At 42.7% G+C, this 27,478-nt stretch overlaps 4 non-coding genes across 4 annotated transcripts; 3 read left to right on the forward strand and 1 right to left on the reverse strand.

Moving 5' to 3' along the window:
* The first annotated feature begins 1,411 nt into the window (after nt 1–1,411).
* trnas-gcu (transfer RNA serine (anticodon GCU)) lies at nt 1,412–1,493 on the forward strand. The gene has a single exon. It is a non-coding gene; the product is annotated as a tRNA-Ser (tRNA).
* A 6,635-nt stretch (nt 1,494–8,128) lies between these two features.
* trnaw-cca (transfer RNA tryptophan (anticodon CCA)) lies at nt 8,129–8,200 on the reverse strand. Its single transcript has one exon. It is a non-coding gene; the product is annotated as a tRNA-Trp (tRNA).
* A 4,014-nt stretch (nt 8,201–12,214) lies between these two features.
* On the forward strand, nt 12,215–12,302 carry trnay-gua (transfer RNA tyrosine (anticodon GUA)). The gene is given in 2 exon segments: nt 12,215–12,251; nt 12,267–12,302. It is a non-coding gene; the product is annotated as a tRNA-Tyr (tRNA).
* A 1,173-nt stretch (nt 12,303–13,475) lies between these two features.
* On the forward strand, nt 13,476–13,547 carry trnaw-cca (transfer RNA tryptophan (anticodon CCA)). Its single transcript has one exon. It is a non-coding gene; the product is annotated as a tRNA-Trp (tRNA).
* The last annotated feature ends 13,931 nt before the right edge of the window (nt 13,548–27,478 follow it).

Consider the following 27,478-nt stretch of genomic DNA (forward strand, 5'->3'; position numbering starts at 1 on the left):
CCCCTGGAGGGGCCGAATATTAGACAGACGTATACATACAGTCATCGTGTGGAGTTTATTCCTCCTCTACCGCAGTCTTTGCCTCTTGTCACATTTGCGCTTAATTGTCGATTTTTTGTATAGAACACCGAATATATTGAGGAAGCCTGTCAAGCGAAGACTGATGGATTATTGAGGTGCAAACACTGGTTCAAAATCAACACCCTCTGCTATTGCCGTTGTTTCTTCGATAGTTTCTTCAAATTCCTCATCTGACCTTCAATATCGAGGGATATTGAGAATAATACCATACAAATTGTAACTTTCTTTTGATTGCCAGTTTTATTAAAATGCCATCCCCTTTTACAGTTATTTTAGATGTTTGGCAAGGCGTAATATCCCCCCTCTCACCCTCAGCTAAAATATTTTAAAAGTACAACAACATTACATTATATTGAACAGCGTTTATGTTAACATTTATATTCAAATTAAGGTAAATATACGAAAATATTAAAATAGAACTCCGGCGACCTGTTGTTTTTGCTTGTCAAGTTCTCGAACAATTTTGCATTGTTTTTTAAATTACTTTAGCTGAAGATGCAACGGGAGCATAAGTGAATTCTCCCGCCACTCACTGGAACATATAATTCCATGGGTGAATACTAACTGCTTCCAAGTTGCCAATGTCGGTAATTATTGGACATTCCCGGTAATGTTGACTCTGGTACTCAATTGTTTACTACTGCAAATATCAAAATAGTTCAGGTTTTGCGGAACAATTCAATTTTTGCGGTTATGATGTTTACTATAGGAAGAAGTGCGTCCCTGGGTGGGATCAAAAAACCCACCTGGGGTTTAATAGCCGAAAACGCTAACCGATTGCACCACAGAAATGCTTACACCTTGCTTTTTTTCATTTACATACTTTTGGTGAACAAAAAAATTCGCTCGCATTTCATCTTTCACAAGCTGTATGATTTAAAAAAACAAGTTGTTCTGCAAAGGAAATGAATAAACGCATTAAACCAAATCAAGACCTCTTGGAGTGTCCCAAATTACATGTTCTGTAAAACAAGACAGGAAAAAAAAGGTACTGCTGGAATTCGGATCCAAGATCTCCTCTTTATGAAACAGGTGTTTTAACCAGCTTTACCACAGCGCCGGCAGAACACTTTTCTTATACAGGTGGGTACCCACCCTCAAACCCTTGTTCTCTCGCTACTTTACCTTTGCCTACTACCCTGTCTCTCTCACACCTGAAGAAGGCTCCACGGGCGAAACGTTGTGTTCTCTTTCTTCTTTTTTTCAGCATGGAATAAACCTATTACCTATTCTTATACAGCCGCTTGGACACACCGCTCTGAGACATCTGAGGTCGATGTGCTGACCCTGGTCGCCGAGCAAAATCATGCCCAAGGGGGGAGGCTCTCATGCCGAGGTGGCCGAGTGGTTAAGGCGATGGACTGCTAATCCATTGTGCTTTGCACGCGTGGGTTCGAATCCCATTCTCGTTGGTTTATGTTTTCGACTTGTGATCCGTTTCTAAGTCGGACTTGCTTTCTTTAGCTACTGTAGTAGAGCAGTAATATTTCTAGCGTTGGCTGAACATGGCTTACAGCAGTAGCTGACAGATATAGTCTCTTAATATTTAGGTTAAATGTATGCTTTGTACTGCTTTCACCTGATATTAATAGTAGTCCTGATGAACGATTTAGGGACATGGCGCATCTTGAAAATGTTCTTGTTAATTTCAGTTTGGAAAAGATGCACTCACCAGAAGCAGAAACTGGTCGTATCTGCAAAATGTGCAATGCAATAGCAATGTCTTGCTATGAGTCCTTACCTGTTACAGGAGGCGTTGTAGGACTTTTTTAGTTCAGAAAAAGCTATCAATTCATCTTACATTTCTACTCCATCAATATTAGCAATGCTATCTTTACTAAACTCTAAATATAGCTCTAAATAAATGCTAATTTTAAAATACATTTTAAAATAAATGCTATTCCATATGTTGTAACTTTGTGGTATTTAGAAATTTTATCTGAGGATGAAAGGGAAAGTATTATACAACTGTGAAAGAGGCTTGTATTTTAATACAATTTTCAATCAAAAGAAAACCAAAGTCCCTATGATATTACCATCAATATCCCTTGATATCAACGTTCAGTTGAAAAATTTGAAGAAACTCTCAAACAAGCAACTGCAGTAGCAGAGAGTTTTGATTTAAACCGATGCTACGAGCTCAATACTCCATTCATCCTTGAAAGAAGCAAAGACAGGGATATTTTGAGTGTCTCCATGATCCTCTTCTCAATCCAAAAGAAAGGTTTTATATGATCCTGATCCCACTAGAAAAAGGGTCAATTTCAGCCTGCACTGATGTCCTTTAAACGTTTTATAAGAACTCTGGACGTTTATACAGTGGAAGCCTGGTCCATTTCTTCTTCTGAACGAGACTATGGGAGTGAGTATTTTGATGTCGAACTGGGATTTAAATAAAGAGGAACACTACACTACACTGGGCTACGTGTGTGACAAAGCGGTTACTTTCTGACCTCTCGATAGCTCAATTGCTAGATCTTAAGACTATAGACAAAAACAGTGGGCATTTCTTATGTCCCTGGTTTGAATCCAGCTCGAAGGATGGTGTTTTCTTGTTCCTTAATCAAAAAGTGAAAATTGCGAATTTGTCTTTCACTTTGACGTTCACCCGAAAGCTCAGTATACAAAGAAGTAGAGGCTCCTGTTCTGGATCCTAATCCTAATCCTCACGTCTGATTGTTTTGCTTAGACCTTTAAAATGTACACTGTGGACTGTTTGCTCTTCCTAACACAATTAAAAAGCCGCCGACAAACTTACCGATCGGGAGTTTAGTTCAGTGATAGCGCGCACTTAAGACGCTCCGTTATCTATCGCCGGCATCTCTGTATTCTTTTTAAACGCGATATTTTTTATTCTTCGTGTGTGAATTTCAGGGAGACTCATAAACCCTTTGTCTGTTTTAAAGATACATTATTTTAAACCAGACATAATGAAAGACGTAGTAACTAGACACACATACAAGACACATGAATAGTAGCGGCTCTGCATGCAATGCAAACGCCAATGGCGCAATGGATAACGTGTCTGATTACGGATCAGAAGACGTTAGGTTTGTACTCCTTTCTGGTTCGTGAAGAAGCTTTTAAACCTCACTACTCAACACTGACATCGTAGGGTGTGCGGTCCTACACAACCTTACTATCGACTGGATGAGTCTTCTGTTCAATCTCCGATTCTTTCCGCACATTCCTGCTATTTCACCACCGTTATTGTAGGATAGCAGCCACAGACACGAGAAGATATACTATTCCGAACAAATGTCTTAAAAAATCACGTTGAAAAAGGTGACAATACGTTTTTGTTTCTTTAACGTAACCTTATTTTTGCCTGTAAAGTTCACATTATTTTCTGTAGCCGCAAATCCCCAATATTTCTGCTGTCTCCCGAGAAACACAAGCGTGGAGTCAAATCATATTAAATAACACAACACATCTATTAATTTAACACCCAGATGTGACAGAACACATGTAAGACTTACACACAGCTTTTAATATGCTCTAGTGAATTTGCAGGTGTCCTGGGGAGGGAAGAGAACTGATATTAAGGAAATACATATTTAAAGGGGATGTAAGTCTTAAATGTTTTTTGTCACATCTGGGTGTTAACTGAATAATTTTTTAGCATTATTTATTGTGTTTTGACTCTATACTTGTGTTTCTCAGGAGACAGCAGAAATATTGATGTTTACATTTCTATTCACATTCCCGGTGATATTGACTGAGGTAATGCAGAAGCATGTTCTCTATAACAATAAACGGTGCGAGAAGACAGGCACCGCTAGGATTTGAACCCAGGACCTCCTGTTTACTAGACAGGCGCTTTAACCAACTAAGCCGGCAGAATTCTCCTCTTTTACTGCCGCTTGGACACACCGCTCTGAGACACCAGCGTTCAGTAAGCGCTGAGTTAGCTGGCTGAGCACGTTGCCTCCTTTACATTCAATAGGAGCCCCGACACTAAGAGAAACGTACAGAAATGGGTTTTATCCGGCACTTTTCATGTCCAATGCGCTTGACATCTCCCAAGGGCGACAGAGTTCATTTACGACACTTTTCCTTTCTTTCTTCTTTCTGTACTCTTTGATGAAACAAAACGAGAAAGCATGTAAGGGAAAATGTCTTTTTTCATGGAGAAAACATGCACCAGGAAATGTTGAAAAAAGTGAGTTAACATGAAAAGTGACCTAATTTACCGGAGCAAATGCTCACCTAGCAAGATCTGCTTTACTACAAGAGTAGAGTGAAAGACGTAATCATTTCACGCTGTTGTGGAACAAAACGCTTTTTTCTTGGAATTCTAAATCAATTAGAAATTCAGAGCGACACATAAACCCAGTGGGCATTGATTCGTCGAATATACGTATATTTACGGCGAAATTACGTCTATACGTATATATACGTCGCCTAGACGTATAATCAACGTCGAATTGCAACCGTAAAATCGACGACATGAATAAACGCATATATAACGTCGAAAACACATCTAACACAGTCCCTGAGGCTTTTTACTGTAAATTACGAAGTAAATTATTTTGGCAGTAATTAATTTACACGTGTATAATACATATAGTAAATATAATAAATTAATTACTGCCAAAATAATTTACTTCATGCACTGTGCAGAGTGCCGTATACTCCTAGTTGCGGCACACACGATACATACAGTAAAAAGCCTCAGGCACTGTGTTAGATGTGTTTTCGACGTTATATATGCGTTTATTCATGTCGTCGATTTTACGGTTGCAATTCGACGTTGATTATACGTCGAGGCGATGTATATATACGTATAGACGTAATTTCGCCGTAAATATACGTATATTCGACGAATCAATGCCCACAGCTTTGCATACAAGGGTTTTGCTGAGGGGGTCTTGCCACCTGCCTGAAAAAAAAACAGTAAAATGTTTGAGTGCCTATAGAGTTTCTATTTTTATTTTCTTGACAAAAGTTGATACCATTTCCTGGACACCCCGTCCCCCATCAGTGCGCGGTACCCGGGGCGTCTGAAATTCTGAGGGGGGAGTGATATTTCGGTTGAAACGGAGCTGTACGGTGCAGCTACCCAAATGAAATCTCGCAGCTATGCCATTGATTAGTGCTTCATGATAGAACGACTAGCAATCTGGTATTTGCGATGAAGTTCAGTTTCACATTTTTCGTCACTCTCACGGTTTGTATTGCCTGGAGCGAAAAGTACCATAAGCGTTCATTTTTGCAGCTACATGGACGTTCTGAATCGTTAATAAAAAAATGTTGTAAAACCAACAGAAAGCACAGACTGCTATAACTAGTCCTAGTTATATAACGATTTTAAGTATAATGATAAACTACTGCAAGGAATCGGTCCACCTGAGCAAACAGGATCGTAATGTTGACACTCAATAACGACACTGATATGTGCAGTTCCTGGACGGATAGCCCTCCTGCCCATCAAACAGACTGAGTGACTGTTCGTGTCATTTAGTGTTGTCTGACCATTGACAAAGTACAACTATTTTTTTAGGGCGCAAATTAAGTTAGGTAAATCTTTTTGCCCAAAACTGAAGGGGCGACATTCCCCCCTCCCCCCGTGTTGCCAGGCCTGTCCCCATCCTATTCCATAATGTCATTATATATTATACCATACAACAGTGACCGATCCTTACTAACTGCATGCGTTAAAATTGCACATCAGCTCATAGCAGGGGGCACATAGCCGCGATGTATTATCAATGTTAAATTTCAACCATAATATCGACAACATTAATAAACGCATACGTTGAGAAAATATCGAACCCAGCATATTTTCCGGTTATATACCACAATGCATTGCTAGTATTCGTTGGTCACCATTTTGGACACGTTTTTCAAACGTAGAAGTATATCTGCAAATATCTCAGCAATCCTCTTTTGACGAGTAAGTATGAACAATAATAATACTATCTGAATACATACAGATCTTTCTTAATATTATTTTGATTAAAATAGTACGTGAATAAGCACATAAAATAGTGTGAATGGGGAAGATGACACAAAATCGTTTTGCCGTTTCTCTTATTCTTATTCTATGTTGTACTTTCAAACTTTGGGTAATTAGGACAGACTTAATTGCTCAACTGCTATGATGCAAGCCAAATTTTATACATTTATTTCAGCTTTGAGCTTAGTAAACCGTTCATTTTTTAGATTATACTAAAGAAGATATTAATCATCATTTATTTGGGAAGTAATATTATATAATTTTCTCCTAGCTGCGGAAGTCCCACCCTACATCAACAGAAAAAGAAATAAAGGAGCACGCAATGTGTTACTTGAAGAATGCATATGCAAGGCAGGGGGCCAGGAGATCTGGACTCTGAAAATAATAGGTTTTTGGTTCTAACTGTTAGGACAATTAGACAGGGTTTGCAAATAGTGGACAAAAATCGTCTTAACTTCCATTGTAATATTTTTTTTCTTGGAAATATAGAAGTTGTACATTTTAAAATGTATATTTGAATCAAAATGTGGTTTTGAGTTAGTGTGTTAATGTAATTAGTTTTGTGTTTGTCATTACTATACTGTATATTGCCATGTTACCAGAATTTGTAGCTGAAGTTTAAGACTAGTTGTGTTTTTTATGATTATTGCCCATATGTTGATTGTTGATTGATTGTATACAATGTATAATTTGAAATACGTATGTTTCAGGTGTGAATGTGTATTTTCAGAATAAATTTCTAAACCTAATCATTGGCTTGGTTTACTTGTTTCTACACCTATAAAATCTATCTTTGATGTATAATAGACCTCTAATGTTATCCGTATAATAGACCTCTAACCATATACGTATAATAGACGTCTAAAGTTATCCGTATAATAGACCTCTAACCATATACGTATAATAGACGTCTAAAGTTATACGTATAATAGACCTCTAACCATATACGTATAATAGACGTCTAAAGTTATACGTATAACAGACTTCTAACCATATACGTATATTAGACGTCTAAAGTTATACGTATAACAGACTTCTAACCATATACGTATAATAGTCCTCTAAAGTTATCCGTATAATAGACCTCTAAAGTTATCCGGAACTCCAACCATATATGTATAATAGTCCTCTAAATTTATCCGTATAATAGAACTCCAACCATTTATGTATAATGAACGTCTAAACATAGACGTATAATTGACGTATAACTTTAGACGTATATTAGAATTTCATTCTAGACGAATTGTAGACCACATTTAGACGTCTAAGTTATACGTTTAATAGACGTATATTATACGTCTTTTGCCCACTGGGAAGGCTTTGTCTGTTTAAAAGTGATGATTTTTAAAAACTAATAAAAATGTAGAAAACACGTTTCTCACTTAGAAATTTAAGATAGGGGTGGGGTATTACTAGTAGCGGCGCTGAACTCACCATGGTGCAATTCATTTACGTGACGGGCTAGTGGTTTAATGGATAACGTGTCTGATTTCGGTTTATTAGATTGTCGATTTGACTTCTACCGGGGTTGTGTGATTTAAATCAGGCTCCTCAGAAAAAGATGTCCGTTATGTAAATGAACCGCACCTGAAAGCAAACGTTGGGTCTGGGTTCCTTTCTTTCATTCATGAAATAGCAAATCGTTACAAAAAAAACACCAACTAATGTCCAATAGCGTTAGTCATTGAAGTAAACATGAATGTACTGTAAGGTCTTGGTACATGGGAGTGGATTTCAACCACAATTAAAAAAGGGCAAATTATAATTACAGGCTTCGGACACTTTTTCATACAAAAGTGACCAAACACTCCCTAACTTTCAGGTTTGCTTGAACCTGTAACAAGAAGGAGGTCTGAAACTTCCATTCTCTGATGTCACTGTCTCTAAAGTCGGACGTGATGTTTCGCGGATGTGCAGTGTGCCTTTTCTCTTGTCGTGTTCAAGATGATTCGCTGCATAAGCTCCTGATTGGGTGTTCTCTACTGCGCTTTTATTTCGTTCAGATTACCTATTTGGTGTACAGATAAAACCTGACTGCGTGGTGTAATTTCCAGGTTCAGCACCGGTAGCACCTGCAAAATCACCAGCTGACCTCGACGTGGTTTGAACACACAACCTTCTGATTTGGAGTTAGACACGCTACCGTTGCACCACGAGGTCACTGGCCACCAGTGCTTTTAATTCCCCCAAAGAGAACAATCAGCATCCCTGAAAAAGATTTTTTTCATTCTTTCCTGTGAGGAGCGCCGCTCTTCCAACGAGGGTCTCTTCTTCCCAGACCACAGATTATTCTTTCCGCCCGGCTCTCTCACAGAGAGCAGACACACCGTCTCCACTGATGTGTTTACTACATCTATAGATCTGACCCCCTACAGCCACGATATTCCTGGACAGGATATTTACCACCAGCCTCGTGAACTTCTCATCTTGACCTCTCCCAGGAGGAGCACAATTAACAGAGAAACCTCTCTCCATTTAGCAAATAACACAAAACACTGTTTACCTGTCAAGACAGAAAACCAGGCTGCTCCAGGTGAGGGTTAAACTCACAACCTCAGCATGATTCCACTGATCATGTCATTTGACATGGCCTGAACCAGGAAAGAGATTGGAAGTTGAGAAGTTATGGCATTGTTTTAATACTTGCCTAATTTTCGGTCAAATGTTTTATTTGGGAGTACTTTCAATTGATGTGAATCCTTGTCGCGATGCATGATTCTGGGCCATGGTGCATCTTGAATAATGTTCTTATAGACTTCAGTTTGGAAAAGTGCGCTCTTCAGAAGCTACCGAAACTCTCAGTTCCATAGGTAGTCTGATTATTTAAATTAACTGTATAACTGTTACAATAATTCATCTAATTGTAAATTTATAAGACTGTGAGACACCTGTGAGAGACATATGAGAGCTGGTGATTCCCCGGGCTGGTGTGGAATCACACACAGACAGGTCTTCTTCTGTGTGATTTGTCCCACTGCTGCAGACTGGTCAACTGGTCACTACTGTAGACATGGCCATCGGCCCATCGGCTACTAATAATCAATATACAGTGTACTGACCAGAGTGTCACTACTTGTGTTTATTACATAAAAAGATAATTCCACACTCACGTGTGTTATAAAACATTTATAAAACATGTTTGGAGACTGACATACAGTAAAGAAAGTAATACTGAAGGGCTGGAGGTCCTGGAAAGGGTTAATAGAAGCTTCTTACGTCTGACCTGGAACACAGCTGACAGATCAGTGAGTCTTGAGCCCAGTTCACAGAGAGGAGAACCAGGAGCTCTTCTCTGTCTCTAAGTGGCTGTGAGGAAGGAGAAAATGGGGAGATGTGACCTGAGTCCAGGCTCTTCCAGGATTGTCTGAACGTCCTCTGGTTCTGGATTGACGGATAAAAAGAAGTATGGAGCTTCTGTCCAATTGTCTCTGAGCTGTGAATCTGACTGAGAAGAGAATAATGTTTTATTTTTCTGCCTCTGATAATTTTTCTCTTTGCCAAGTGGAGTTACATCTCCTTCAGAAACTCTGCACAGACTGTCAGAGTGAGAGAAAAGTAGAGAGATGGACAGATAAGAGCACATGCGGCGAGAGATACATATGTCTTGATTTACTTTGAACCAAGTGTTCATTTCCTTTGTGGAACAAGTTGTTTCTGAACTTCAAGAAATTCATACAACTTCTGAAAGATAAAATATAAGTCTTGCTAATCAGGACAGAAGAAATACCGCAAGAAAATGTCAGTGATTTTTCTCCTTTTAACGAAAAGTGGAGAAAAACAACGGCAGTGCATCTCCGTCGGCTTGATTTAGCTTAATACAAGTATTCACTTCCTTTTCTGTGGATTACAGACTGCGAAAGATTAAATAAAGTTATTGGTTATTCATGGTCAGTGCAGAAGAAATACTGCCAGCTGGCAGGAAAATGTCAGTATTTTATAATTCTTTAACTACAAACGTGTGAATGGCAAAAAGCAACGGGAGTGTGTCTCTGTGCAGCTGTTAAATGAAGGGCTGGTGGTTCAAACCCACTAAGGGACAAGCTTCAGACTGTTCCGCTGTAACCATAATCTCTGCTAAAGCTTGATGGGATTTCTTCGCAAGCCCTCTTGAAATTTGCAGGAAATATCTATTTTACTCATGTGGAACTACAAGTAAACAATTAAGTACCTGTCAAAGTCCAAGAAAACCATTTTCACATGTGGAATTTTATCTTCAACTGGCTGTCAGGAGAATTCATTTATACACCCGTTGTATCCTTAGCAAAAATATTTAAAAATTAGAACACAGATTTGTTGGAGAACTTGACAATCCTTGACAATCATTATTAAATGAGCATTATACAAATGTGCGTTGATATTTTGTATATGTACCTTAATTGTAATAAAATTAAACATAATTGCTTTGATATGGATGTTCATTTGAAGGATTTGAGGAAACTATCAAGGATCTCTGAACAACCAAAGATACATTTGGGCATCTGCTATAATGTAAAGATTAAAGAGTACTGTAAGTGTGAAGCTTGCACACACACGAGAGAAAAATCAGTTTTAATGTACTTCATTAAACTGATGGAGTGCTTATCAATCGTGCATAAAATGTACATAGCTAAGGATGGTTTCAATCAGTCGATCTCGGGGTTACGGGCCCAGTACGGTTCCACTGCGCCACTCTGCTAACAGATGTCTTAGGCTGATTCAACACCACTACTCTATCTTTGCTTTCTAAAAGTGCGCCAGAGATGGAAAAGTCGAAACGGTAAACGCAGACGTCACTTTGAGCACTTGGTCTTTTATAGTACAAATCATCACACGCTGCCTTACATGGGCGTGTCTTCAAGATCGTTGTGAACCAAACCTTCTGCCAAACTGAATCTTTCGTCGTTAATTCCCAAATCTTCAATGAGAATCAGTGAAACGAAAACCAAGCCCATGTACACACTCGAGTCCTAGCGTGAAAGAAAAATGATGTAAGCATTTGAGAAATATCAAGAGTAGTCTGAACATCTCCAGCCTGTCAACTGCTCTACAAAGAGATCGCTCCCTCTACACCCACTTTATAACGCTGAAAATGATTCAGGAAGCACAGCAAAGTTCTAAAACCAGCGAATGCATCTGCATACACAAAATGTCTTTTTCAAAAGTAAAATCTTCAGCTTTGAAAGATTGTCATCTATATATTTTCGTTTTTCTCTTTTTTACGTAACACACTTTTGAGAAACAAACTGTCTTGTAATGAAGGCTGCATTAGAAAATGTGTATCTAGCTTTGTTAAATTAAAATCGGCACATCCCAGTGGACAAATGATGTAGAATATACGACTATTAAACGCATACCTTAGACGTGTAAATGTGCTCCGTAACTGGTCTAGAATGAAATTCTAATATACGTATATCGTTATACGTCAGTTAGACATCTATGATTATATGTTTATTATACATAAATGGTTGGAGTTCTATAATACGGATAAATTTAGACGACTAATATACATATATAGTTAAAGGTCTATTATACATCAAATAAATATTTTATAGGTGTAGAAACTAGTAAATAAAGCCAATGATTTGTTTTAGAAATTTATTCTTGAAATATACAATTATTCACACCTGAAAAATATGTAGTTCAAATTATACATTATATACAATATTGTAATCAACAAATGGCTAATCATCATAAAAACACAACTAGTAAACTTCAGTTACAAATTCTAGTAACATGGCAATATATATAGTAATGACAAACAAACTTATCACATGATTCCACTAATATTTAACTCAAAACCACATTTCGATTCAAATATAAATTTTAACATTTACAACTTCTATATTTCCACGAAAATATAATTAATGTAGCACAAATGCTACTTTCTAAAAAAGACAGAATGAAACTGTTTGTTTTGTGTTTCATGGTGATCCTCCTCTCGATACTAATGAAATGTTTAATATGATCCCTCGAGAAAAAAAAGGAGTCCATTTCCGCCTGGAATGATTGATGCCCCATCAAACATTTTGTAATATCCCCGGAAGTTTATACAGTAGAATCCTGGTTCGTGGCTTAAATTCAAGGTAAACAAGACTAAGGAAATGAGTTGGAAACTTGATGTCGAACTGGGATTTAAATCACCCGGAACATTTCAATAAATTGGGCAGTATGTGCCAGGGAGCATTGCTTGACATCCCTTTGATAGCTCAGTTGGTAGAGCGGAGGACTGTAGTGAAATCAGTAGAGAATCCTTAGGTCGCTGGTTCGATTCCGGCTCGAAGGAAGGTGCTTTTTGTGTACTTTAATCAAAGAGTTAAAACAGCGAATCTTTTTCACTCAGACATTGATCAAAAGCTCAATAAATGACGAAGCAGAGGCTCCTGTTCCGAACTCAGCCCACGTATGATTGTCTTGTTTTGGCCAATATCTGATCTTTTAATTAAGGGAATACTCTGTTTGCTTTGTAATTAAAAAAAACATACAGTACAAATGTCAATTTCATTTTGGTTTCAAGATCGTAATTTAGTGTGAAACATAAAAGCCAGCTGGATAAGCTTTATTAATTTCCCTCACGGGATCAATAAAGTATCTATCTATAAATCTCTTATACGTCATTTACAATGGCTTTTCAACTAATAGCCCATGCAGGGATCAAACCTTAGCTGTTGGTACACTACGAGTTGCGTAAGGCTCTGTAACGCACAGATGAGAAACTAACCTCTGCTTCTTCACTATATACACAGAGAGCTATATATGCGAGCTTACTGCCTCCTACGGGCTCTGTATTTGTTAGAGGTACAAGACCAGCCGTGGAGAAATGAAGTGAGGAGGGTGTGTACATTAAAAGGCTCATAGCGTCCCTGGAAGGGCTCAAACCACCACAGTTTTGGTTAAAAACCGAACCACAAAGACGCATGTACAGCTTAACACTTCTCGGTCTCAGTGAAAGTGATACACTCCGTAAAATTTCCAGAGATTCATTTATTTTAAAAGGAAAATCACCAACGGCGGCCGAGATCTACTGGAGTTTTTTCATTCTATACTGCAATTTCTGAAGGGTACCCTGTGAAAATACGAGTTTTGACGAGAAGGGATGGACATATAAGGTCAAAAGGCTTGGGGAATTGAACTTTAAGGTGAAGACTGCGGGTTCAGTAGCAGCAGATTGTGATCAGTATCAGTTGACTCCGATATACTTTGAAAATGAACTTGGGGATTTAGAGTCAGACGTGCTACCGTTGCACCATGGGGTACTTAATTTAAAAAAATAGAAAAAACAATCAGTGTTCCTGGATCTGTAATTGAGAACAACATCTGCACAAGAGCTGCGCAGGAAGAATAAAATGTGGTCTGGGAAGAAGAGACTCTCTTTGGAAGAGCTGCGCTCTTCACAGGAGATTTTTTTTTGTGAAGCTGATTTGTCTCCTTTGGGGAATTCAAAGGTACAAAGAGCCGTGACTTCGTGGCGCAACGGTAGCACGTCTGACTCCAGATCAGAAGGCTGTGTGTTCAAATCACGTTGAGGTCAGCTGTTACTGTTTCAGGTTCTGCTGGTCCTGAACACGGAATTAACACCATGCAGTTGAGTTCTATCTGTACACCACATAGATAATCTAAACAAAATAGAGCAGTATAGGACACGCAGTGTGGAGCTCACACAGGCTTCCAAGTGGGCAAAAGACGTATAATATACGTCTATTAAATGCATACCTTAGACGTCTAAATGTGGTCTACAATTCGTCTAGAATGAAATTCTAATATACGTCTATGTTTAGACGTTCATTATACATAAATGGTTGGAGTTCTATTATACGGATAATTTAAGAGGACTATTATACATATATGGTTGGAGTTCCGGATAACTTTAGAGGTCTATTATACGGATAACTTTAGAGGTCTATTATACGTATATGGGTAGAGGTCTATTATACATCAAAGATAGGTTTTATAGGTGTAGAAACAAGTAAACCAAGCCAATGATTTGGTTTAGAAATTTATTCTGAAAATACACATTCACACCTGAAACATATGTATTTCAAATTATACATTGTATACAATCAATCAACAATCAACATATGGGCAATAATCATAAAAAGCACAACTAGTCTTAAACTTCAGCTACAATTTCTGGTAACATGGCAATATACAGTATAGTAATGACAAACACAAACTAATTACATTAACACACTAACTCAAAACCACATTTTGATTCAAATATACATTTTAAAATGTACAACTTCTATATTTCCAAGAAAAAAAATATTACAATGGAAGTTAAGACGATTTTTGTCCACTATTTGCAAACCCTGTCTAATTGTCCTCACAGTTAGAACCAAAAACCTATTATTTTCAGTGTCCAGATCTCCTGGCCCCCTGCCTTGCATATGCATTCTTCAAGTAACACATTGCGTGCTCCTTTATTTCTTTTTCTGTTGATGTAGGGTGGGACTTCAGCACCGCAGCTAGGAGAAAATTATATAATATTACTTCCCAAAAAAATGATGATTAATATCTTCTTTAGTATAATCTAAAAAATGAACGGTTTACTAAGCTCAAAGCTGAAATAAATGTATAAAATTTGGCTTGCATCATAGCAGTTGAGCAATAAAGTCTGTCCTAATTAAAGAGTACCCAAAGTTTGAAAGTACAACATAGAATAAGAATACAGAAACGGCAAAAACGATTTTGTGTCATCTTCCCCATTCACACTATTTTTATGTGCCATTTTTTGCTTATTCACGTACTATTTTAATCAAAATAATATTAAGAAAGATCTGTATGTATTCAGATAGTATTATTATTGTTCATACTTACTCGTCAAAAGAGGATTGCTGAGATATTTGCGGATATACTTCTACGTTTGAAAAATGTGTCCAAAATGGTGACCAACGAATACTAGCAATGCATTGTGGTATATAACCGGAAAATATGCTGGGTTCGATATTTTCTCAACGTATGCGTTTATTAATGTTGTCGATATTATGGTTGAAATTTAACATTGATAATACATCGCGGCTATGTGCCCCCTGCTATGAGCTGATGTGCAATTTTAACGCATGCAGTTAGTAAGGATCGTACTGTTTTATGGTATTATATATAATGACATTATGGAATAGGATGGGGACAGGCCTGGCATCACGGGGGGGAGGGAGGAGTGTCGCCCCTTCAGTTTTGGGCAAAAAGATTTACCTAACTTAATTTGCGCCCTAAAAAAATAGTTGTACTTTGTCAATGGTCAGACAACACTAAATGACACGAACAGTCACTCAGTCTGTTTGATGGGCAGGAGGGCTATCCGTCCAGGAACTGCACATATCAGTGTCGTTATTGAGTGTCAACATTACGATCCTGTTTGCTCAGGTGGACCGATTCCTTGCAGTAGTTTATCATTATACTTAAAATCGTTATATAATTAGGACTAGTTATAGCAGTCTGTGCTTTCTGTTGGTTTTACAACATTTTTTTCTTAACGATTCAGAACGTCTATGTAGCTGCAAAAATGAACGCTTATGGTACTTTTCGCTCCAGGCAATACAAACTGTGAGAGTGACGAAAAATGTGAAACTGAACTTCATCGCAAATACCAGATTGCTAGTCGTTATCTTCTATCATGAAGCACTAATCAATGGCATAGCTGCGAGATTTCATTTGGGTAGCTGCACCATACAGCTCCGTTTCAACCGAAATATCACTCCCCCCTCAGAATTTCAGAAGCCCCCCTACAGCTTTTTCCCCGGGCACCGCGCACTGATGGGGGACGGGGTGTCCAGGAAATGGTATCAACTTTTCTCAAGAAAATAAAAATATAAACTCTATAGGCACTCAAACATTTTACTGTTTTTTTTCAGGCAGGTGGCAAGACCCCCTCAGCAAAACCCTTGTATGCCAAGCTGTGGGCATTGATTCGTCGAATATACGTATATTCACGGCGAAAATATGGCTATACGTATATATACGTCGCCTCGACGTATAATCAAATATAATCATTAATAAACGCATATAAAACGTCGAAAACACATCTAACACAGTGCCTGAGGCTTTTTACATTATGTATCGTGTGTGCCGCAACTAGGAGTATACGGCACTCTGCACAGTGTACGAAGTAAATTATTTTCGCAGTAATTAATTTACACGTGTATAATAAATATAGTAATAAATATAATAAATTAATTATTGCGAAAAAGTAATTAATTTACACGTGTATAATAAATATAGTAATAAATATAATAAATTAACTTCGTACACTGTGCTTTGATATGGATGTTCATTTGAAGGATTTGAGGAAACTATCAAGGATCTCAGAACAACCAAAGATACATTTGGGCATCTGCTATTGGTAAAGATTAATGAATACAGTAAGTGTGAAGTTTGCACACACACGAGAGAAAAAAACCCGTTTTAATTCACTTCATTAAACTGACGGTGCGTATAGCAGAGGATGGTTTCGATCCATCGACCTCTGGGTTATGGGCCCAGCACGCTTCCGCTGCGCCACTCTCCTGACAGCTGTTGTGGTGTGATTCAACACAACTGCTCTATCTTTGCTTTCTAAAAGTGTGCCCGAGATGAAAAGTCTAAACGGTAAACGCAGACGTCACTTTGAGCACTTGGTCTTTTATAGTACAAATATCACACGCTGCACTACATGGGCGTGTCTTCAAGATCGTTGTGAACCAAAGCTTCTGCTTTCCAAGGCAACTGATTCTTTCGTCTTTAATTCCCAAATCTTCAATGAGAATCAGTGAAATGAAAACCAAACACATGTACACACTCGCGTCCTAGCGTGAAAGAAAAAAGATGGAAGCATTTGAGAAATAACAAGAGTAGTCTGAACAGCTCCAGCCTGTCAACTGCTCTACAAAGTGATCGCTACCTCCACACCAAGTTTATAACACTGAAAATGATTCAGGAAGCACAGCAAAGTTCTAAAAGCAGAGGTTGAAAAGCGTCTAGATACATAAAATGAAAATTTCTCAAAAGTAATATCTTCATCTTTGAAATATTGTCATCCATATATTTTCGTTTTTCTCTTTTTTACATTAAAAAATTTACAACTTCTATATTTCCACGAAAATATTATTAATGTATCACAAACGCTACTTTCTAAAAAAGACAGAATTAAACTGTTTGTTTTGTGTCTCATGGTGATCCTCCTCTTGATATGAATGAAATGTTTAATATGATCCCTCGAGAAAAAAAAAGAGTCCATTTCCGCCTGAAATGATTAATGCCCCATCAAACATTTTGTAATATCCCTGGAAGTTCATACAGTAGAATCCTGGTTCGTGGGTAAACAAGACTAAGGAAACGAGTTGGAAACTTGATGTCGAACTGGGATTTAGATCACCTGAAATATTACGCTACATTGGGCAGTATGTGCCAGAGAGTGGCTTTTTCACTCAGACATTGATCAAAAGCTCAGTAAACGGCGAAGCAGAGGCTTTTGTTCCGAATTTAGCTCAGGTCTGATTTTCTTGTTTTGGCCAAGATCTGAACTTTGAATTCAGCGACTACTTGGTCTGCTTTGTAATTCAAATATAGATACAAATGTCACGGTTTTTTTGTAGATATAAAGGTGTTCTCTGTTTTCAAAGGATAGGTACTTAATTGGCTTTATGATTTGGTTTTGATTTTGTATCGTTGTGTTATGAAGTTTGTGCTTTTTGTGTTTTTAACGTATCGTGAACTTATTTTTGAAACAAATGCTGACAAAGGCAAACATGGCACACATACCAGCGATTAACCAAGCACTGACTTTATTTAACAACCACACCAAAAACCAAACACAGGATCAACACACACATGAGGAGACTGACGAACATGTACACACATTTAGGGTGGTAATTACCTAACAACACACTATACTTTTACAGGACTACACAGGGCACTAGAATTACTAGGACATTATTTACACAGGTAGGGTCAGCCGCTGGTCATCGTGCTGACCCTCAGACTCTTCCCGGCTTCCACTCCCAGCATGCCCAGCGGTACTACGAGCGCCTAGGGGCGCTTCCTCTTTACCACCAGGCGAGGGCGTTACACTGCCCCCACCTGAAGCGTCTGGCGTCTCGCCGACGTCGAACACCCCCCTCAGGCTGTACTCGTATTCGGCCAACTGCTGCGGAACCCTGCGTGAGCGGCCGCTGCGCCGCGGTGACGGCTGGTGATCCACGGACGCCCCACTATCGGCCGGCTCCGGCCCCGGCTGCTCCTCTGGAGCCTCCCCACACGGCTCCTCCTCCCGGGCCCGGTAGGGGGCCAGGCGGTCTCGGTGCAGGACCACCACTCTCCCCCGTGTTCGCAACCGGACACAGTAGCAGACCTCGCCCACCACCCCGAGTACCTCAGCGGGCCCCTCCCACGACGGCGCCAGCTTAGGGCTGAGGCCTTTGCGGCGGCGCGGGTTGTACACCCAAACCGAGTCCCCGGGCTGGAAGGCAGGCCCCCTGCAGCGCAGGTCGTAGTACCGCTTCTGCCGGACCCCCACCTGTGTCAGGTGGGTCCGTGCAAAGCTGTGCACCCGCTGTATCCGCTGCCGCAGGTCCCACTCGTAGTCCGGTCCAGCCGGTGGTGCCGACCCATCTCCGGGCGGCGGTCCGAAGACCAGGTCCACCGGTGTTCGCATTTCCGGCCCAGCATGAGCGAAGCCGGGGTGCACCCGGTGGATTCCTGGACCGCGGTCCGATACGCCCAGAGCGCAAGGGGGAGGTGGCGGTCCCAGTCCCGTTGGTGCCGGGACACCAGGGTGGCCAGCTGGGTGGCGAGAGTCCGATTAAACCGCTCCACCAACCCGTCGCTCTGGGGATGCAGCGGTGTGGTCCGCGTCTTAGTGATCCCCAGGCGCTGGCACACTCTGGCGAAGACCTGGGACTCGAAGTTACGCCCCTGGTCACTGTGTAACTCCTCTGGCACCCCCAGCCTGGCAAACATCCCCTCCAGCAGTGCATCGGCCACCGTGGGGGCACTCTGGTCTGGGAGAGCGTTGGCCTCCGGCCACTTCATTAAATAATCCATGGCCACCAAGACGTAGCGGTTCCCGGCCTCGGTGCGTGGAAACGGGCCCAAAACGTCCACCCCCACCCGCTCCATAGGAGCCCCCACCTGGCGTTGTTGGAGGGGGGCCCGAGAGCGCTCGGGGGACCCTTCTGCGCCACGCACACCGCACACGTTCGGCAGTACCGCTGCACGTCCCGGTGGCAAAGACCCCAATAAAAACGGCCTCGGAGACGTTTGGAGCACCGCCCCGCGGAGCGACCGAGGCACCACCAGCTGCCACCGTACCTCGCCACTGGAGGGTACCCGCCACCCCTTGCGCAGCACCCCGTCCTTTACCTCCAAGGCCTCCCACAGGGCGCAGAGGGCCTTGACAGACTTCGGGTGCGGGGCGAGCTCCTCTCGCGTAGGCCGCACTCCAGCTGCCCTCCAGCGGAGCACCGGCCCCACGTCAGGATCAGCTGCCTGACGCTGCGCCAGGTCTGGCAGGCCCACCCCCAGCGGCCCCTCCCGGGCCGTGGCCACGGCGCTCACCCCCGCCGCGGTGCGGACATCCTCCTCACGCTGCTCCCGTCGGGCGCAGTGGTGGCAGTCCGTGGCCTCGCAGGGGCGCCGCTAGAGAGCGTCGGCATTGAGATGGCGAGACCCCGCACGGTGCACGACAGTGAAGTCGTACTCCTGCAGGATCTCTATCCATCGCGCCATCTGTCCCTCTGGCTCCTTAAAGTGGAGCAGCCAGGTGAGGGACGCATGGTCGGTCCTCAACCGGAACTGGGTCCCGAACAGGTACGGCCTGAAGTGGTGGACCGCCGCCATCACCGCCAGCAGCTCGCGACGGGTCACGCAGTAGTTCCGCTCAGGCCTAGTCAGAGCCCGACTATAGTAAGCCACTACGCGCTCCCCATCCGGCCCTTCCTGCGCCAACACCGCCCCCACCCCCGAGTCACTCACGTCGGTGTCGAGAATATACGGCAACCGCGGGTCGGGGTAGGCCAGCATGGGGGCCCCCACCAGAGCTTCACGCAACCGGCCAAAGGCAGTCTCACAGCCCGAGTCCCAGTCAAAACGGCGGCCCTTGTCGGTGAGGCGGTGCAGCGGGGCAGCGATGCTGGCAAAGTCCCGGACGAACCTCCGATAGTACGAGGCCAACCCCAGAAAGCTGCGGAGCTCCGCGACGGTGCGTGGAGTCGGCCAGCCCCTCACTGCGGTGACCTTACCTGGGTCCGTAGCCACCCCTCGCGGTCCAACAATATGTCCCAGGAAGGTCACCTCCCGCTGCAGGAGCTCGCACTTGCGGGGGTTGAGCCTCAGGCCAGCACGGCGGATGCAGGCCAGCACCGCCTGGAGGTTCGTCAAGGCCTGGTCGTAACTCCGTGCATGAACCAGCAGATCGTCAGGACCGATCAGGACCGATGCCAGCACCCTCTCCATCAGCCTCTCGAACGTCGCCGGGGCATTGCACAGGCCAAAAGGCATGACAGTAAACTGCCAGAGGCCCTGGCCGATGGTTAAGGCCGTCTTCGGGCGAGCATCGGGAGCATGCGGTACCTGCCAGTAGCCGCAGCGGAGGTCCAGGGAGCTGAACCAGGTCGACCCGGTGATGTAGTCCAGGGCATCATCGATCCTCGGCAGGGGGTAGGAATCTTTCCGGGTGACCTCGTTCAGCTTGCGGTAGTTGACGCAGAACCTCCACGAGCAGTCTTTTTTTTTAACCAGTACGGCTGGCGGCGACCACGGGCTCGCGGAGGGCTCAATCACCCCCGCTGCGGCCATCTCCCGGATCTTTTCCTCGGCGGCGGTCCGCTTGGCATGGACCATGCGTCCCGGTGGGATGCGGATGGGCCGAGCGTCGCCGGTGTTGATCTCGTGTTGGACCAGGGCAGTGCGGGTGCAGTCCTCATCTCTCGCCGCAAAGAGGTCTTCGTTCTGGGCGAGAAGCTCCTGGAGCCGCTGCCGCTGGTCCTGATCGAGGCCCTCGCAGCTCCGCTGGAAGAGGTCCTCAACGGCACACCTCGCTTCCACGCAATGCCACACCAACTCCTGCCGGTCCAAGTCCAACCTGGCCCCCACTCGCTGCAGTAGGTCCAGCCCCAGAATGCAGTCCTCCTGGATGGGTGCAAGGTAGCAGGGGTGGCGCACCGTCGCTGCACCCAGACGGAAGGCAAGCACCCGTTTCCCCCGGACTGCAGCGAGCTGTCCCGTTCCCGTTTCCCGACGCCGATCGAGGAGTTCGGAGTCCCCTCTTCCTGCAGCGGTCGCAAAGCAGCGTGTGGGGCTGTTCGTCAGGGGTCGCTGCAAGGTCTGGCTCCTCTTCCCCCTCGCTGGACTCCTCCGTCGTCGCCTCGGTCAGCCGGCAGGGTGCACTGCGTCTGCTGGCGCTTCCAGTCACCCCGAACACGGCCTCAGCCCGTGTAGCAAGGGCCAAGGCCTGCTCCAGCGATGTTGGCGCGGCCAGCTGCACGTGGCGCAGCAGCTCCTCGGGTGAGAGGGCCTTGAGAAAGGCCTGGAGAGCCATCTCCCGCTGCGCCTCCCGGGGAAAAGTTGGGTATCCTCGGCGGGCGAGGAACATGACATCAGTGGCAACCGGGCCCAGTCGCTCTCCTGGTTGGCGCTGCTGCAGGGCCAGTCTCTCCCGCATCAGGTCCAGCGGCTCCTCCACGGCGAAGTGCAGCTGGAGAGCTGCCGCCAGCGCCGTGTATTCGCCTCTGTCCTCCTCCGAGACATCCAAGAGCATTTGGCAGCCCGATCCTTCCAGAGCCGCCACCATCTCCGCTCGGCTCCAGCCATTCTTCTGGGCCGCCAGCTGGAACTGCGCCTCGTAGGTTTCACAAGGCACTTCCCTGTTGTAGTGACTGGGTCGCACCCGCGCCACTGGTCGTTTCCGGCAGGGAGGGTATCCTCTCTCAGGGGCACCCACTGGCCAGGAGTAGCGGTCAGTCGCCCCAATTCTACCGGCGGGACAACTACTGAGTAGCCCTGGTAAGGGCCGTGGCCACCGGTCGCACCCAGGAGTTGCTCAGGCTCCCTATGTGTGCTGCCGGTGGGTTTTGTCTCTTTTAGAGTCAACCGGCACTTGACAGAATCGGGTAGTGTCTGCCACGATTTGTCCATCCTGCCCGCTTCTGACACCGATATAGCATTCACAGGTTCTTCTCAGAACAAAGGACCAGTGGAGACACGATTAACAAACCAAGCAATAGCTTTATTCTTCAACAACCACAAAACCAAACACAGCATATACATGCACATGAGAAGACTGACAGAACACGTACACATCTTTATGGTGGTTATTACTTAACAACACGCTATACACTTATAAGACTACACAGGGCACTAGAACTACTAGGACATTATTTACACAGGTAGGGTCAGCCGCTGGTCACCGTGCTGACCCTCAGACTCTCCCCGGCTACAACTCCCAGCATGCCCAGCGGTACTATGCACGCCTAGGGGCGCTTCCTCCTCACCACCAGGCGAGGGCGTTACAATATATATATATATTTTTTCTCTGGTTCTCACCAGTATCATTGGGCTGAACTCCAGTTAAATGCTTGTCTTAGAAAGATCAAAAGTGAGCGAGGGAAGATGGGTGGAGATTAATGGAAGTTATAAAGGCAATGGGTTGGCTCTGCTTAAGCTTTATTCAGATCTTATTAGGGCAAACTCTATGGGTCAATTGCATCGAACTGAAAGTAGCATACTAACAGGAGTTCAACCCATGCTTAGAACGCAGATGCCGTCTAAACTTGTGCTCCAGCTTAAGTCCAATTGCAACAAACTTTGCTGCTGTGCTTAGTCCGCAGTGCCGAACTTAACCTGTTCTCAATTGCAATGAACACAAAGTAACAACTGCAGCACTCCAGAGTAACTAAAGTAGCGGACTAATTTAAACTGTCTTCATATGGCTTAGCACCGTACTCGGTGTAACGTAGGATTGCATTAGAAGGCTCCCAAATATAGTGGAAATAATCCGTTGCTTGGAAATGTATTGGAATATTAATTAAAATTGCTTTACATTCATACCATATTTATTAATAATGAAGTTTATTAATGTGTGTATTTACAGAAGTGTCATTTACTATTTATGTTTAATGTCAATCATTACTAGTAGCTGTGAGCTTTAAGATATGCTAGGAAGTGAAGAGAACAGAACAGAGCAAATGGTTATATAAATAGAGTGGGAGCTTTTAATATGTTCTATAAAATTTGGGAGTCAACTGCATAGATTTGCTAAGTATTTTATTGTGATGGGTCTCTGTATTTGTGGTTTTCAGTGGAAAGCAGGGATAATAAGGAAATGGGTGGCACCCAAGCACATGTTAAAGAAACAAACTTGGCTTCTTAAAAGTGATTATGATAGCCACAGGACAGAAGAGACAGTACACTGTGGTCCAATAATGACTGTGTTGAAACAGCCAGAGTGTGCTGCATGCCATGGAGATGGAAAAGGTAGCTCATCCCAGTCAATCGCAAGGTTGTGTAGGACTGCACATGACCTGATGATGATGGTGCTGGCTCTTGATGGACTGGTATACAAACCAAATGACAGCCAAGCAAAGGGTTAGTTGTTTTACAATTCTGAAAGATTGTTCAAAGTGGCTTCTTGCATTTTTATGACTCCTGTTATAGTGCTTCTCTTGTAATGTTGTAGGATTGTGCACAGGTGTCAGAAGATATAGTCATAAAGAATAACCACAGGCAAAACAACATGCCAGCTTGCTCTTCCCTACTTTGAAAGGAAGATATTGGAACTGATTAAAGAACTTAACTTGAAATGTAAGCTCCTACTGACACAGGAGAGAGAGTTCTGAAAAGTAAGCACAAGGCACACTGTGGATAAACAAATGTATTAATTTAAAAAAAGAAATACTGAGAAGGTCAGAGGAACAATAATTGTTGTATTTATTTGCTCAGGTAGTTTTATAAGTTTAACTTTCAGTAAAGTTCTGTTAAAAATAAAACTGGTCATTAGTTGACGTCGTTTGTAACGATTTAGCAATAGTGACATGTTGGCTTGTTCGACTGGAGTGTTAAACAAAATTAATACAGTAGCGTCCTGTCTCAAGTGTACAGCTGCAGTTCTCGTTTGTTTCGTGACTGATTGCAATTGCATTAGTCTGTGTAAAAAAAGACTTCTGCAGCTCCAGTGGTGCGATCGAACTCATGCTGAGATTGAGTTCAAGCCTCACCTGGAGCAGTGTGGCCTATATTTTCAACTATTTAAACTAACTGACCAGTTTAGGTCCTGTTAAGTATTTGCTGGAGATCAGGTCTAAATTAACATGAAAGGAACAAGTAAAGGTTTGTTCCTTGTCAGACCTGAAGAAGGCTCCAAAGCTCAAACGTTGTTTGCTTCTCTTTTCAGCATGGAATAAAATTTTACTTGTTCCTATGCAGTCCACACATGCTGACACAGCTCCCTACTTAAATTACCATCAGCAATGGACCTCCAGCAGACCTATACACAAATATATGAGAGAGGTCTACTGAAACGAGAGGAGCACGATGGAGTACTGAAGACTTGAAAAAGCACTCACTTTTCTGTGTTTTTGTTGTTACCCAGATTTGTTTTTAATGTTCTTTTTCTCTTTGTTTTGAAGTTGTTTTGTTTTTTTTTCTTTTTTGTAGGTGTTAGACTACTACAGGGATTTACCTAGGTTCTATTAAGACTTCTTTTATCAAAACATATTTTATTAATAAAAGCGTGATTTCTTAATAATCAACTTTAATGTTATCTTTATTAGTAGCTGTATTACAGGTAATGCATGCACAGCCTTTATTATGCTATAGTGAATTTTCAGGTATCCCATGGAGGGAAGAGAACTGAAATTAAGGAAATACTTATTTAAAGGGGTCTTAAAGTCTTAAAAGTGTTCTGTCACATCTGGGTGTTAATTGAATAGATTTGTTGTATTATTTCATATGATTTGACTCTACACTTGTGTTTCTCAGGAGACAGCAGTAATATTGGGGATTTGCGGGTACAGATAATAAATTATACTATACAAGTGTAGAGGTTTGATGGGTTTACTGAGACAATTATTAATTGTAGCAGTAATCACGAGGTTGTTCGTTGTGGTTTTTAGAAAATCAATCGTCAGAACAACTAACAACGCACACACACGGGTTCAATACACGAGATACATTTATTCATATAAATTGTGCACCAAACATATACTAGTCTGCCTGGATACGAGCAGCAGACATTACTGTGAGGGTTATCAATATACAAAGTATATAATCTCGAAGAGATGCAAACACAAAGAGATACACAACAGAGAATATATGTCAATATATATCGTTCGGTTACCAAATCGCTAATCAGTGTTATTACCCACTGTTACTCTAAACTCGGAAGTAAATACATTACTCATGAATTAAATTGATAACAACTTGTGTTGAGGTACAATTGAATTCTCGAGACGCAATGTAGAACATGGGGTTTACTTATCCACTGTGTATGGATTTGGAATTTCCCAGCACGAACACCAAACCAGCTGACAGGCTCTGTTGCAGCCTCAGTCCCAGCGGTTGTCCAATGGGCGTTGTCCCGGCGTCCTCTGGCTACTGGCCAACCAGTCGAGGTGCAGCTCGGAGTAGGACGGGCGGAGGAATCTGACTGCGGCGCGCAGGGCAGTCGTTGCTCCGAGGGGATCTACCAGCAGTCCGGCTGGCTGGTAGAAAGTCTCTATGCACTATGCACTCTATGCAGTGTGACGGCTAGTCCTCACAAGTCACTCTTTTGCCCAGGAAGAAGCTGGTTCGTTCCCGGTCCAGCGCTGCTTCTGAATAAGCTATTCAGGTTGTCGACGAGGGTCCAACTGTGGGCTGCCGTTGATCAAGCGGAGCGTTCACGTTGGTAGAATTCTGAGTACGTACGGGATTCTCGGCCCCGCGCTTAGAACAAAGTCCAAGTCCCTTTGCAGACAACAGCCTTTGTCACGTGATTGTCTCTGAGGATGCGCGAAAATGGCCAAGGAGAGCCCTGATCTGAGCTTGCGCTCCCTTTTTGACCAAGACACAGATGTGTTCTGATTGGTTGAGAGTTTGGCAGGCATTGGAGACCCACATGGTGTTACCACACCCTGCCAGTCTCTAATTGGTTGATCAAGGTGAGATACGAGTCACATACTCCTGACACTTAGGAATGCAGTCCAGATGTCCATTTGGCACTCCTTAGACAGATAGGCGCCAATGGATGACCATTGATCATGATAGCCAGGCTTATCTAAGTGCATCCCCGTTTGGGAGCTGTCCCTTATCAAAAGAAAACATCTTAAATCAGCCTGCATGAATACTTTCTCTGTGGCTGAACCACAGAGATGGAGAGTGAGATGGGGCCTCATTAAGGAAAGCACAGCAACGCTTAATTCTGTCTTATTACCAAGCATTGCTGCTACAACTGCTTAAATTCAAACTAAACAGGACTATGGGAATGAGATTTGATTTCGAACTGGGTTTTAAATAAATAGGACCGCTGCACTACATTGTGCTTTATGTAAGACAAAAGGTGGGCTTCCTGTGTTTTCGATAACTCAGTTGTAAGAGCGGAGGAATATAGTGGAAACAGCTGGGAACTCTTTGTTCTCTGGTTTGAATTTGGCTGGAAGAAAGGTGTTTTTTATGTTCTTTAATCAAAAAGTGAAACTTTGTCGTTCACTTAGTTGTCTTATTTTCTAGGCTTGTAGACTCCTCACTCTTCCTAAAAGAAAGTGCTCCAGATAAAGATACAGTAGTTGTCGGAAGTTTGTTCAGTGGTAGAGCACATACAGGCTGTATGTGGTTGTTTTCAATCGCCGGCGTCTCCACTCTGGATTTCTTCCTAAGCGCGATATCTTTCCTTACTTGTGTGTGAATTTCAGCGCGACACATAAACCCTTTGTCTGTTTTATAAAGATTATATTTTAAATCAGTTAAAACAAAAAAGTACCTATTACATACACGTAGAAAACACTTGTATCTAATTTGAAAATTTGGGCAATGTATTACTAGTAGTGGAGCTGAGCTCACAGAAGAGCAGTTGATATTGTTAAACCACGTATTATTTTTAAATGACGCTACTAAGCACTGACACGGTGTTAGTGCAGTCCTACCCAAGCTTTCTATCGACTGGATGAGTCTCCTGTTCCATCTCCAATTCTTTCCGCACATTTTGCCTGTTTCACCACCATTATCATTAGACTATAGCCACTAATACGAGAATACTGTTCTGAAAGACTGTCTTAAATAATAATGTTGAAAAGGGTAATGATAAGAGTTTTTTTTCATTAAGGTAACCATACATTTGCCTGTATAGTACAACTTATTATCTGTATCCGCAAATCCCCAATATTAATGCTGTCTCCTGAGAAACACAAGTGTAGAGTCAAATAATATTACAACAAATCTATTCAATTAACACCCCTATGTGACAGAACACATTTAAGACTTACACCCCTTTTAAATATGTATTTCCTTCATTTCAGT

Source organism: Lepisosteus platostomus, chromosome 5 (assembly GCF_059453375.1).
Source record: "Lepisosteus platostomus isolate fLepPlt1 chromosome 5, fLepPlt1.hap1, whole genome shotgun sequence".
Lineage (NCBI taxonomy): Eukaryota > Metazoa > Chordata > Actinopteri > Semionotiformes > Lepisosteidae > Lepisosteus > Lepisosteus platostomus.